Source organism: Triticum aestivum, chromosome 5B (genome assembly GCF_018294505.1).
Source record: "Triticum aestivum cultivar Chinese Spring chromosome 5B, IWGSC CS RefSeq v2.1, whole genome shotgun sequence".
Lineage (NCBI taxonomy): Eukaryota > Viridiplantae > Streptophyta > Magnoliopsida > Poales > Poaceae > Triticum > Triticum aestivum.
The window spans coordinates 421,691,556-421,705,787 of record NC_057807.1 but is presented as its reverse complement, the minus strand read 5'-3'; the positions used below and the strand labels follow the sequence as shown (position 1 = coordinate 421,705,787).

The following is a 14,232-nucleotide window of genomic DNA, read 5'->3' as shown; positions in this document are numbered from 1 at the left end:
TCTGTCGTCTTAGGAAAGCATGTAGCCAAACTTGTATAGCTTTGAACATATAATATATAAACTATTAAGATTGGGATTATGGAGATAATTTTCAGATTATTTTGGGATATTTGATTCGTTAGGCACAAGGAAGCTAAGTCGATAATTAAAATAAAAATATATTACAAAAAATAAGATTTGATAATTAGAAATCATGTATTTAGGGGTAATTAGAATTCATGTAAATTCCTAGCTCTTATATATTTTTTAAAACTGTATTAAACAGATTACGTGGTGCCTGGAGGGTTGTTGGGCCGGCCCAGCCGCCATACATGCCGGCGGGCGCGCGACCTGTGACTCCCCCCATTCGCCGCCGCTCTCCCCTCCTCCCGCTCCCAGATCACGCCGCCGCCGGACGGGTCAGGCGGCCATCACCGCTGCGGAGGTGAGCACCCCCCTCATCCATTCCCTCCTCCCCATTTCCACCGTCCTCCCCTCCTGCCCCCTCTTCCGTCCGCTGGTGCTCCACTCCCCGCACCCCGTCGCCGTCCATCTCCGTCTACCGGCGCGCCTCCTCGCCGCCGTAGAGGTACTGCTCCCTTCCCCCATTCCCCTCTCGCTAACCCTCTCTCCCTCTCACTCTGCGTTATTGTGGCTAGGATGCATTTTCTGGACCATGGTCTGTCTGTGCATTTCCGACCTGATTTGGGACTTATTTTGATCTCTAAGTTACTGCTGCTGACTACCTTAGTTAGAAATGATGATGCAGTGCCAGTGTGATGCATCTGGTTGGCCTATGATTTCCTTCTAGAAATGTGCTTATATATAATTCCACGCTTAAACTGATTGCAGTTGATGTTTAATTGTTTATGTATGATGATGCCATGTCTTTGTTGCTTAGTTTGTCAGAGGTGCAAGTATGTTTATCTTAAATGATGGCGTTTTGTTGTTGGTCTTGGCTCAGGCTCATTTATGTGAATGTATCATGTATAAAACAGCAGAGGCAACAATCTATGTCTAGATCTATTTAGATGGACGGCATCAGCAAGAAAACGGCAAATGCTAATACTGCAAGCTGTAGGTTTGGTTGCTGTTTCGTGTTCATACATGGCCATGATAGTTACAAGGGCTAGAATTAGGAACTATTGTGTTCTGATCACCTACGGACGATGCATGAGAGCGACATGGCCAGGATATCAAATTTACGTTTTATCTACTACTACAATGGCACAAATTGCTGCAACCAGCTTAGGATCTTGTGTACATTGTTCCGTGATAGGAAATTGTTGAAATACCCATTCCTATCCACGAGGTCTATGGGACTTCTTATCACTTTCTTCCCCTCTTTGTTTGTGCAGGCCGCTGCCGCCGCTGGGAAAGCTTAATCGCCAGCAGCCATGTCCATCCGATCTCTCATCTCCGCATCCAGGTCCAGATATGCCCTCGCCGCTTCCACCATCTCTCAAGTTAGGTGCCCCTCCTCCGCGTTTCCACGACTCCACGAGCTCTTTCTTTACAACAGAAGCAGAACGCTGATTCACTATATTTTGAACTGATCTGATGTGTTTTACTGCACATTGTCTGATTGATCAGGCAACTTCCAGGACGCACCAGCACGCCTGCGTGCCTCCTCTGCTCTCGGGGCTTGGACCACTCGCATGCGCCTTTAGGTACAGTCTGTGATGCCGGCCTGCCTCTTGCTTGTGGAAAGAGCTGAATGAATTGTTGGTGCTATATGTGTGCAGCTCAAGCGCTGCAGTAGCAGATGTCAATTCAGGGGTCCGTGTCATGGAAGGGCAGGTGTGTTACTCCCCTCCCTAAATCTATCATGTTCTGCTAATTGTGTGTGAGTGTACGATCCATTTCTAAGTTTGTAGTAGCTAGAAGAATATGCGCACTTCGCCGTGCTGGCTAGTGGGCCCCTGGCTGATGTGCTGTTTAGAACCACTTCAAAATGTTGCTTTAATACTATATGTGTATAATGAGCTGATATCCATATATGTATAGTTTAGCAGACAGAAAAAATAACACCTCTTTTTCTTGGTCCGAGTAAATGCAAGTGCATTAGATAATCAAACCAGAATGCTATTACCGAGGTGGGATGGGTCTATTCTATCTAGGCGATACATTGCATTGGTTAAATTGAACCACACACCATAATATCTTAAGTTATTGTACTTTGTGGACGTTATATGAGCCTTATAGGTTTACGGCGTTGCCCTACTTTCCCTGAATATATAATGAACAATCCACGAATACATGCATTATGATTTTGGTAGACATTATCCGCCTTGTGCTTCACCAAAAACACCATAGTTAAACCCTTGTAACGTAAAAGCTGGGGAGGTTTGACACACACTTTATAAGCCACCCTCCTTCACTTAGGCAAGGGTTCGCAAACACTGTAATCTGACATCCATACGCAGAGAAAAAGCTCCTGGAGCACAGGACGTAGGGTCTTTACCTCCGCCGCGAGGGGCCTGAACCTGCAAAAGCTTCTGTGTCACACTTGCACCTAGCGTGATCCAGCTACTTCCCTACCCCTCTCTCGTACTGTCAGGACTTCCCTCACGACACTCTCTGACTCCCCAGGTCGCCGCCACCGTTGCGTCCTCTCCACCTGGCGCCAGCCGATGCACGCCCTTGCATGTGCCGCATCCCTCCTGCGTCGAGCCATGGCCTCCCTGCCCCAGCTCGGCGCCATCGGCTGCGACACCCCGCTCCTCGCCAAGTTCTTGTTCTTGCACCCCGTCCTCCCCATGTCTGTCACGTTGGTGCTCCGTGAGGCTAGTGCGACGTGCTCCACCAGTTCGAATACGTGAGAGTTAGACCGCATTTGGCTCATTGGATGGGTAGGGTTTACAGGGGTTTTAGAAACTATGGATTTGGGCATCTCTGTTGGGATGGTACCAAGATCCCATCGATCAGTCAGGATTTGTGGAGCAATTGACACTGATTTTTGGGCGGTTTGGGTCACATTCCTGATATATGGAAGAAGAAATCGCCTATGCTGCTATGTGCTATCTACCTTAAGAAATTAGTTTTGTGTAATTTTTCTTCTTACTTTTCACCACCCGAGGGGCATATATAACTGAACAGCTTCCACAAGTACAGTGGCAGAACAATAGAATTAAATCGCTAAACAGAGTGCTTGTTTTAACCGAATTACAATCAACAGTAATTAAGACAGGATGCTAAATAACGGCAGCTGCTGGATATGGCCGTCAGGCTTGTGCGCCATTGGATAACTGAACTTGTACCTCACTTGTTTGGTGCCGATAGATGTATGTGCTAAGACTGCCCCTCCTTCTACGACCTGACAGATGACCAGATACCACTTTGTGAACAGATTTTGTAATGGGTTTTATTCCTGGTCGCTTCTAGTTTGGAAATGTAGCGTTTGATTGAGTGTGATTGGGGTTAGGTATCAACTTACTCGGGGGTACTTCTAGATCCAGATAGCAATGATTAACAAATATGGGCTTGCTTGAGTTCTATCTCAGTAATGATTAGCAAATAGCAACAATGTGTTATGTTCAAAAGTTGGTTTTCTGTATCTTGGCTATATTTCATGGCATGTGATTCTAGTTCTGCCTTCTCAGTTAGCTTTCTTCATTTGCAGATTTTGCCAAATGTCTACTCCAAAGGGTATTCTACTCTTTTGGCTCCAGCAAATGAAGCACTGATTCCACCGGAACTTCTATCTAGCAAGACTGTCTGGACACCAGACCGAGAGCTTGGTGTGTTTCTAGTGTTCCTTATCCATCTGTTGCTATGACAATGCTGTTTCTCTTGAGTGCCCTATGGGCTATTTTTATCTAACTGACAGAGATTTCTTTGTTAACTCTGCGCTCTTTGATTGAAAATTTAGCTTCATTGAACAAGATTTTTCATAATGGGACTGAACTTGATGTCACTTTTTATGTAGTTCAATTGTATCATAATTGGCTAATGGAAAGCTATATATATTATTTTCACATTATGCTGAGTTGTAAGTAATATTAATATTTTATTACAGGGCAGTATGAGGACCTAGTAGCTAGAGTAACAAACTTCCATAATGAGGACAACGGATTCATGGTTTTGGATGGTGATGTTTTTGATGTTCCAATTAGGAAGGATATCGTTCACAGGGTAGTAAGGTGCAGCTTGCTAAAAGGCAACAGGTGCACACTACGATCTCACTTGTTCTGTTGATTGACTTCAGCTCACAAGCTCCCAAATCATGTGATCTGTATGTTGGGTGTAATATCAGTTACATTCTTAAGTTCAGATATTTAAGTTCTATCTTTCTAATGCACGTTCCGATAATTGCACGCACCTGTCTTTCACAGGGGACACACTCAACTAAAACTATCAGTGAAGTGAGCGGCACAGGAAGAAAGCCTTACAAGCAAAAAGGAACTGGAAGAGCACGTCACGGAACATTGCGTGGTTGTCAGGTTATACTACCCTATCTTGACATTCCTCCATTCACATAAATGGTATTGAATAGGCTCCGGAGATATCTCATCTTGTTTGGGCTCCAACTAATTTAAGATTCAAACTGAAACAGTTTCGAGGAGGTGCAACTATGCATGGCCCGAAACCACGAAGCCATGCATTCAAGTTGCAGAAGAAAGTACGGCGTCTGGGACTTAAGATAGCCTTGTCTGCTAGAACAGCTGAGGGGAAGGTATCTGCTGCCTTACTAAATCATTGTGTATCTTCCTGGATGTTCTCGTGTAGAGTTAGCTCCTTCCTTATCCCAAGATAACTATTTCTGTTACAAATTGAATTCTGCATTAAATCATGAACCCTTGTTTAGTACTAGAATGCTTCGGGCCACAGTAATGATCATGCAAAAACGTATTATATTATGGCACGGAGGGAGTATTTGCTAGAACTATGCGAGAATTAATGTGCTGTTTCAGAAGCTGTTGATCAGCATGTCACTATGAAACTGTTTTGCTATGTTTTATGCTTTCTAGATCCTTTCACGATATTTTGTACTTTATAGATCCTTCCTGAAATTCAGAGAACAGACCACTTACCCCTAGTTCTAATGGAGCATGAACTAGTTGTACTTTTTGATCAATATCATGTGTTTGTAGAATGGTTTCTCTGACTGCCTTGTCTTCTTAGAAGGTTTACTTTTAGGTTGTTGCTATGTTTTTAAGGCGACGCCTTACCGCCTTAGGGAGGGGGGGCGCTTTGGCGCCTAGGCGACGCCTAGGCGGGCGCTTTGGACGCCTAGGCGCCCAAAGCGGTCGATTTTCCAAAGCGGAGGGGGAGCGCTTCGACGCCTAGGCGTCGCCTTAGGGACGCTTTAAAAACATAGGGTTGTTGCTTATGAGATGTAACATTGAGATGGTATTGTTTCCACAGCTTCTTGCAAGAGTAAAAGCTATTGAAATCTATCGAGCATTGTGTAACAATAATTTTGGTTTATGCAATGTTATTTTCTTCTGGTGCTGCTCCCAAAAATCTCGAGCACACAAAGTGACAAAGGAAAAACTTGACCATCTGTTATCCTGAACGCAAATACGTATTCATGAGTCGGTCCGGGTCTCTCCATCTGAAACCATTCTTCGCAGTAAATAACGTATGCATGTATAGTTTACTTGACCACATGTTTTATTGTAGCTCTGCATCTTTGAGGACCTAGAAGTCCCCAGCCACAAGACGAAAAACATCGTGCAGTACATCAAGCAGATGGACGATACGAAGAAGGTTTTGTTGGTGGATGGAGGCGACATCGATAAGAAGTTAAAGCTGGCTACTCAAAATCTTCACTACGTGAATGTCATTCCTTCGATTGTAAGTGTCTGTACCTCAGCGGCTGAACAGTGACGAACAGCCCCATTGTGGTTTTCGCAGCAGATATTTTGACCCGAGAAGATTGTGCTGATGTTTCCCATCTTCAAATGCAGGGCCTCAATGTCTACAGCATCCTCCAGCATGACACACTCGTAATGACTCGGGACGCCGTCAACAGAATCGTTGAGCGGATGCACACCCCCATCAGCCGCTAGCCGTCAACAGAACCTTGCTAGACATCTTTTATCCAGTTTTGGTACAGCCGTTCATGAGTAGGCGAAAGTGCAGCCCAACCCTTTGATTATCTGTTGTAAGGAAATCGTAGCACTAGTGTTTTGTTGCAGACGCTTTAATGAGAAATGCTATGGAGAACCTGCGGATGCACCCCCCCTGGAATCCCACCCTCCATGATCCATCAGCAGTCGTCCGCTTTTCCTACATCCCCTTCATAATACACTAGAGGACTCTGCTTGCTTTGCCGCGCCGTTCTTCGCTTGGCTAATTTTTTAAAATAATACATTTCTTTAATTAATTTGCATAAATATTACGTCGATATTTTTTTTTAAATAATACACCATCGGCTCGCTGCAGGCCGACTAAGCCTAGTAGGCCCACCGCTCCAGTCGGCCCGCAGCAAGCCGACTGGGACTAATTGGTTCGCAGCAAGCCAATTAGTCCCACCAGTCGGCTTGCTACAGGCCGACTGAAAGCCAATCGGCCTGCGGTGGGCCGACTAGGTGCATGTGGCCATTTTTCTTTTTCTGTTTTTGGTTTTAATTGTTGTTTTCTATTTATTCTAGCTATCAAATGAATTTGGTTTGTGTTGAAACTATTTGCATTAATTACTAGCAATATTAACAAGCCAGATATAAATTTTCATAATTTTTGGAAAACCACATTAAAATTATGAAATACAATTCTAAAAATGTGGTTTTCCAAAAATTATGAAAATTTATATGTGGCTTGTTAATATTGCTAGTAATTTATGCAAAAAGTTTCAACACAAACTAGATTCATTTGATAGCTAGAATAAATAGAAAACAACAACTAAAACCAAAAACAGAAAAAAAAATGGCCACATGCACCTAGTCGGCCCACCACAGGCCGATTGACTTCCAGTCGGCCCGCGGCAAGCCTACTGGACTAATTGGTTTGCAACAAGCCAATTAGTCCCAGTCGGCTTGGTGCGGGTCGACTGGAAGCCAATGAGAAATGCTGGAGCACCGAAAAAGCTGGATATCTGAAAAGAATTGTCTCAAAAAAAAATCCGAAAAGAAAATCTCGTAGTGAAAAAGACATGCATGCCACCTGCAGGCTATTCTGTCGTTAAGCCATGCATATCCTTCCATGCATGCAAAACACAACACCCCAGCTTTTGGTTAGTAAATCAAGCTAGCCAGGGCCACATTTACTGAATTGACTATTAGAGCATTGACCGTGCCGTCTGGCGGCCCGTACTCTCTCCGATCCTTTTTACTCTGCATATTAGGTTTGTCTGAAGTCAATCTCATCCAACTTTGACCAAGTTTATATAAAAAATTATAGACATTCACATAACAACACCAATATCATTAGATTCATCTTGAAATATATTTTCATATTATATTTATTAAATATTATAGATGTTAATAATTTTTAATATAAATTTGGTCAAACTTAGCAAAGTTTGACTTTCGGCAAAACCAATGTGTAGAGTAAAAAGGACCAGAGGGAGTACACGCGAGGCCCCGCCGCACATTCTCTTCCCCTCTTCTTTTCTTTTGCGCAACAAGACAATGGGCGCGATGCATCAATGCATGTGACCAACACCGGCCCCCTTTCCATTATCAGAACGGAATCAAACCAGCACAAGCAATCAAGCGTCCCTAATCTCCAAGGATTAAACTAAGCAGGTCGGCCTAATTGCGCTCGCTGCTTTGCGAGGCGGGATGTGCGCTTGGCTCAACAGTTGCCACCTTGTCCCCGAGATCGGAGACCAGGCAAGCTCACCCTTATCAACAAAGGGAGGAGATGCTTTTGCCTGAGTGAGTGAGGCCTGCATCTGCATGCGGCTAATATGTTGAGCTGCTTAGTTTTATCATCGAGTTTCGTGCTAACTTTGACCGTTACTTGCAGCTTTTGGAGCCTATTACACTTGGCATCACGCAGCTGCAGCCTACCACTACCCTACTCCCGTGTGTAGAGCATCTACACCCGGGCTTAGCAAATTTTGCCACTTAATCGTCCGCGGACACACGGGTTAGTGTTCAGGCGTGTCTGTTTTGAATCCCTATTTATCCGTTCATGTAGTCATATTTTTTTTTCATTATATGTCTAATCACTTGCATGTGATTGAAGGAGATGAAGAGAGAGAAAAAAAAAATAAAGGTAAAAGGTTCGTGAGCCCTCATATTCTTTCTATATTTAGTCTCAATATGAGGGTTCGCGGACAGCCTGAACATATAGAGATGATATGAGGAATTTGATTGGATCACTTTTTTTCATTCTCTTTCCTGTCTGATCATCGACCGACCATGTTCGCATACGTTTGAGAAGGATTTGAGGTGGCCGGTTGTAGATGCTCTTATGTTTATTATTACGTCCATAGGTGTACTTAGCTGACGCCTGACGCTCTACTCCCATGTTTCGGTACCCTTCTCAGGTTTCTTAGTAAAACTGTTGTTAGTAACAAGGATATATACGTGGTCTATTTTCGCACAGTGGCACTTGTTGCTGTAATCAAGCTGTAATAAGCCGATAATGCACCACGTACGTTTCCGTACGCAAAGTAGTGGCAAATTGTCAGGAGCATTAACACGTACTCCTAGTACGCCTGATATGGATATGGACAAACTAGTTTAAAGATGACTGCGCCGCATCCAGGTCCTGTCTCTCGCAAACCCGGTGCCATGCATGGGCCGGTTGCCACTGGACCTATCGACATCTCCTGTGCCATCTCGGTCTCGGCCGGCCTCACCGCCGGGCGCGCGCATTGGACGGTCAAACTGGACACGCCCGGCCGGCCGACAGGCCGGTGCAGCGGCAGCGCCAACGCGCGCGCGCGCAAGCTCGGGGCCGGAGGGGCCTTGCGTCTGCGTGCGTGCCTACGCAGCATCCATCTGCGCCGGGCCAGCGCCTTTGGCGCCTGGAGACTGGAGCAATAAAGGGCGGTCCGGTCCGGTCCAAGTGCTACCTTTCAAACATAGTCAAATCACACTTCTCCACCTCACCTCACCTCACGCGCTCCGCTCCGGCCTAGCTTAGCACTGTCGCCCATGCAGGCATGCATGCATGCACGCACGCACGCACACAAACGTCTCTCTCTCTCTCTCTCTCTCTCTCTCTCTCTCTCTCTCTCTCTCTCTCTCTCTCTCTCTCTCTCTCTTCCCCGTGTGGAGTGGAGTACGTTCTCCAGTTGAGATAGAACGAGCCAGGCATGCGGCAGTGCCTGAAAAAGCCAACCAGGCATGCACCAGTGGCTGCAGCTCCATTGGTTGCTGCTCATCGACGAGAGGCCAGCCAGCCAGGCCATGCATGCATGCATAGGCACACATCGATCAGTGGATTCAATTCGATTCAACGCAACGCGATCATCGTCGCTTGTTTATTAGGCTGGTCACAATGGGCAAGAACATAAGCTAGTAACTTTACACTTTTCTAGACTATGTTACTACCTTCATAGTGGGTAGGAAAATCTATGTAGTGTCATGCAATGATGTATTTATTAGGTTATAGACTTATTGTTTTTTGGAGTGTGTGATGTTCCGGTAACTTAGCTAGTTATCACAAACACATCTCTCTTCATTAAATACGTGCCACATAAGCAAAGTTGTATTGGAGTGTGTGATGTTACTCCTAAGTTCCTCCCCACTGTGACCAGCCTTATGCGAGCGAGACCTGCGGGCGTTCTGGAAAGTGTGATGTTTCCTATGCTCCGAGCGGCCCATGCATAAATGCAGGTGCAGCGCAGGCCAAGAACGACGAACACGGGAACCCAAACAAACAAACATACAACTCCCGAGCTTTTGATTTGAACACCATATTTTTAGATATAGATAGATTTAGAGGCTGTTTGGTTCTCAGCCACAGTTTGCCAAGCCAAAATTTGGCAGCCACAGTTTAGTTGGTATGTGTTTGGTTTTTGGCACACTTTAGCTTGCCACACTTTATTACCCCTATGGCCCATTTGTCATAAAGATAATTTTTTTGCCAACTTTTGCCCCTATGGCCTACTGAACGTTGATTCCAACCAGGGCCATCTCCATCCATTGCCAAAACGGGCGGTAGTTTACTCGTTTTGACCGACACGGGCCATGTACGACTGCGGCACTCACCCGGTATAAGCGTGCGTGGGGATGGTGGTTTCTATACCTATACGTACGGTGTGAATTTCTCCACGAAGGGGCTAGCAAACCCTTTGGCACTCCAGTTTACTACCCATACCCAGGACAGGAGACCATTTGTCTGAGGCTTCACATGGTGAAATAGTTGCTACCCAATGCTCTGCCTGCAGCTCAGGCGAGACCGCGGGAGAGAGAGTGCAGATCGATGATGGCTGGCTGGGCCAGCCCAATGAGGCTCCGACACCTCTTTTCAGTGAGGCATGCACTGGCTGTTTAGTGCTTAGCTTAGTTACTCCAGCTTTTTCTCAAAGAAAAAAAAAGTTACTTCAGCTAGATGCTACTCTAATACTCTAGATCGTATAGGCCGGACCTGGTAGCCAGGACTGGAGGGCATAGCTAGGACAGACATACAGTGGCCAGCCGGGATCATATGGTCATCATAACATGCGTACCATAGGCCATATCATGGCTACATGCCTACGTACATCCACCATGCATTCTCCAAAGATCCACGTACAGTACACCTACTTGGTGGAACTCGAGAGAGAGATCAAGCCGATATATACGCTCCAGGTTTCCTATACCTGTACATGCCTGGCGCGTGGTAGATTTCCACCATGATAAGAAGCCAAGAGGCACGATGGAGAGGCATGCAGCAAGCAAGCAGTGTGCTCGATGGTGCATTGCATGGCCCAGAGGCCAGCCAACCCATCAATCAATCGTGGGTCGGCGTTCGTGCATGTTTACGCGCGCGGGCCTACGTTTCGTCGCCATCCATCCGTTCGTCGCACGCGAGACCGGCCTCAGATATATATGGCCGGGCAGGCGCGCAGTGCGCGCACGCTGCTGGCTGCTGGCGGGAGCCAGCCAGGTACAGCGACAGCAGCCGCGGCCGGCACGCGCGCACAGTGCGTGCGTCCGTCGCGCTCCCGCCGGCGCCGGGCCAGCCGCATGCAGCCTCTTGGGCGGATCGGCGACGGAAAGAAGGGGGCGGGACGAACGGGAGCCATACGATGCGCTCCGGCCGTGCCTGCCTGTGCAGCACAGTCACGCCGTCCTCGCCTTGTACCCGTACCCAGCGGCTGTTCATCCCGCCCGTTTTGACCAGGGACCGAGAATTAAAAGCACGGCGCGTCGTCCTGGTCGGGCGCGCCAGCAGGAGTCATGGCCTGCCCACGTACTGTACCCATTCCCGGCCAGTCCATGCGTCGAACGATCTGCGCGCGGTACCACCACTACTCCAGTTTGAATATCGTCGATCCGATCAAACCGACCGCGCTCAATTGTAGGAGTACAATCGTACTCCACTCCCCCACTAGCTAGAATCTACACAGGAGTACAGTTAGAGGACAAATTTTACTTCAGAAGGTTTGTGATCTGATCGACCCTATTTCTGGACAGTGGGACCAAGATCTTGTTCAACAAGTATTTAATGATGATGATGTCCCACACATTCTGAGTATTCCTATTAAGGAGGGATTTGATGATCTTCCAGCCTGGCATCCCGACCCGAAAGGTAACTTTTCGGTTCGTTCAGCTTACAAACTCAAACTTCAGTTGGACGATGTTGCTGCAGGTCAAACATCAACTTCCACTGTAGCAGATCCGACAACAAATGCAACAAAGGTTTGGACCAAGCTTTGGAGTTTGAAAATGCCTAGGAAAATCATCATGTTCCTTTGGAGATTGAGTCACAACACCCTTCCTGTCCGGTTAAATCTTAAACGTCGTGGAATTGACCTGGATACCATCTGTCTGATGTGCAATCGCCTTGACGAGGATGGTGGCCATGCCTTCCTCAAATGTAAATTTGCAAAGGCTATTTGGCGGGAAGCTAAACAGGAGCATGTAAGGGGTTTGCTTCTCAGTTGTACTGATGCAAAACAATCAGTCGAAACTCTACTAAGCCTGGAGAATGCGACATCCATGTTCTGCATTTGTTTGATGTGGAATTTGTGGAATGCTAGAAATGCAGTTAATAATGGTGATAGGTGTCCGTCAGCAGCGGCTATCGTTTCCTCTACTGCTATACAAGTTACAGAATTTTCTGAACATCTTCATATACCTTCATGTTCAGTTATTGCCCCTAATGAGCGCTGGTCTAAGCCTCCTGACGACTTCCTAAAGATAAACATTGATGGTTCGTTCCTAAAAGATAACAGTACAGGAGGTTGGGGTTTTTGTGTTAGGGATGCTTCTGGAGATGTCGTCGGTGCTGGCATGGGCCAAATCCACTTCCTGGCGGATGCTTTGCATGCAGAGTCGATAGCTTGTCTGAAGGCGATTGAGTTTGCTACTGAAGTTGGGTTTGGGCATATCATCATTGAAACAGACTCCACAGTGCTAGCCACAGCTCTTCTTTCCAATGAATTGGATACTGCTCGTATCGGAATTCTCTTTCGGGAGGCAAAATTTCTTCTTTTTACTAGCTTTATTGAGTTTAAAGTGCATGTGTGTAAGCGTGTCTGTAACTCAGTGGCACATGTTCTGGCTACCCATGGTGCCCATATGTCTCAGGGAGGTACCATGTATTGGCATGACGCTGTTCCTGACATTGTATCTTCTGTGGTGGCTAGCGATCTAGCTGCTTCTGCTTCTGTATGTTAATAAAGCCAGGTTAAAGTTTTCAAAAAAAAAAAAAGAATCTACACAGGAGTGGATTTACACTTCACGGCACCTGATCGAGCAAAATCAGAGATAGTTTCACGGCCTGTGCGAGCCATGTGAGTGGTGGTGGCAGTAATTATATCCACCAACAGATAAGACGACAAACGAGATCGCTATAGCACGTGCCGGACGGCAGGCCTACTACATACAGTTGCTCGCTCATTTTCCTTTTTACAGCTTCATGGTTAAACGCGTACTCCATGCATTTTGCCAAAAAATAAAATAAAATAACGTGAAAGGCATTTGGTACATAGTAGACTTCCACAACGCTGACCCCAAGTCGGACACCGTATCTGTCCACGGACTAGTACGGACCAGTCTGCTGCGGACAGTGATGCGGGAGCCAACCCTCCAACCATGTTTCCTAAATGTCCTCCTTGTGTTTTTTTATAAGACCACAACATTTAAAATAATTATAAAAAGTAGAATATTTCATATATAAATAACATGCAAATATCTCTAGTACAACAATACTTCAAACGTAAATATTACATTGAGATAGCCGGATGTTTAACAAGTTTTTCAAATTCATTGTTTCCAAATTTAATTATACTAATCAGAACCAACACAAGTCTTCCCACACATATTGCCCCTTGAGTTTCATCCAACAATGTATGTGTGTGAATGGCCTGCCTTCGCTCCTGTAGTACATCTCGGCAACATGTGTAGTCTATACAACGTGTAGATCAATATTGAGTGAAGGAATGTATTAACCAACACGGTCTCCACTCGTGCAACCACACCGCAAAACTTCACACACAGCTGCAGATGGTGTACCATCGATGTGGTATCGACTTCACATTGCATTCATGTATGATGTGCATGTCGTAGGGCACGAAGTTCTTTCGCGAATGAAACGAACCAAGCACGCGCTGCCAAAAGATCGAGCCCATTGAGTTCCTGCCTACAAAGTCCGCAGATACGGCCAACCACCCATTGCACAACAACTCATCCTCCTTCACCAAGTACCCCGCCATCGTGCTTACTCTAGAAAACAACAAGAAGTTCAACAAAAAAGCTCAATGGAATTTGATCCAACACTTGTCAGGCATGGTGTCCGCCATTGAGATTGTCGGCAGGGGGGCGGAAGGATCCTGGGCTGACGGCGGCATAGTCCAAGGAGGGCAGGCACATTGGTGGGGTTGCAGACGTCCTACGGTGCATGGGTGGTGGATGGATAGGTACAACGGCGAAAAATGAGGAGGAGGGTGCGGATGCAAGGTAAGGGGGGAGCAATGGTGAAGTGGAAGAAAAGTGGACCGTGGCGGCGATCTGGACTCCCACAAAGCACCCCCCAGTTTTCCCCCATTATGCGGGAAAACAGATGTCCAAACCACTTCACGGATTGATAGGGTACCACGTTGGATGGCAAAGCACATTTGAATAGCTCTGTCCGGACAGATGCAGACGGTTTGAGGGTCAGCATTGGAGATGCCCATAGTGGTAATACCTCCGAATAACACGT

General features: G+C 46.3%; 1 pseudogene; it reads left to right on the top strand.

Moving 5' to 3' along the window:
* The first annotated feature begins 289 nt into the window (after positions 1-289).
* LOC123112219 (50S ribosomal protein L4-like) lies at positions 290-6,262 on the top strand (annotated as a pseudogene).
* The last annotated feature ends 7,970 nt before the right edge of the window (positions 6,263-14,232 follow it).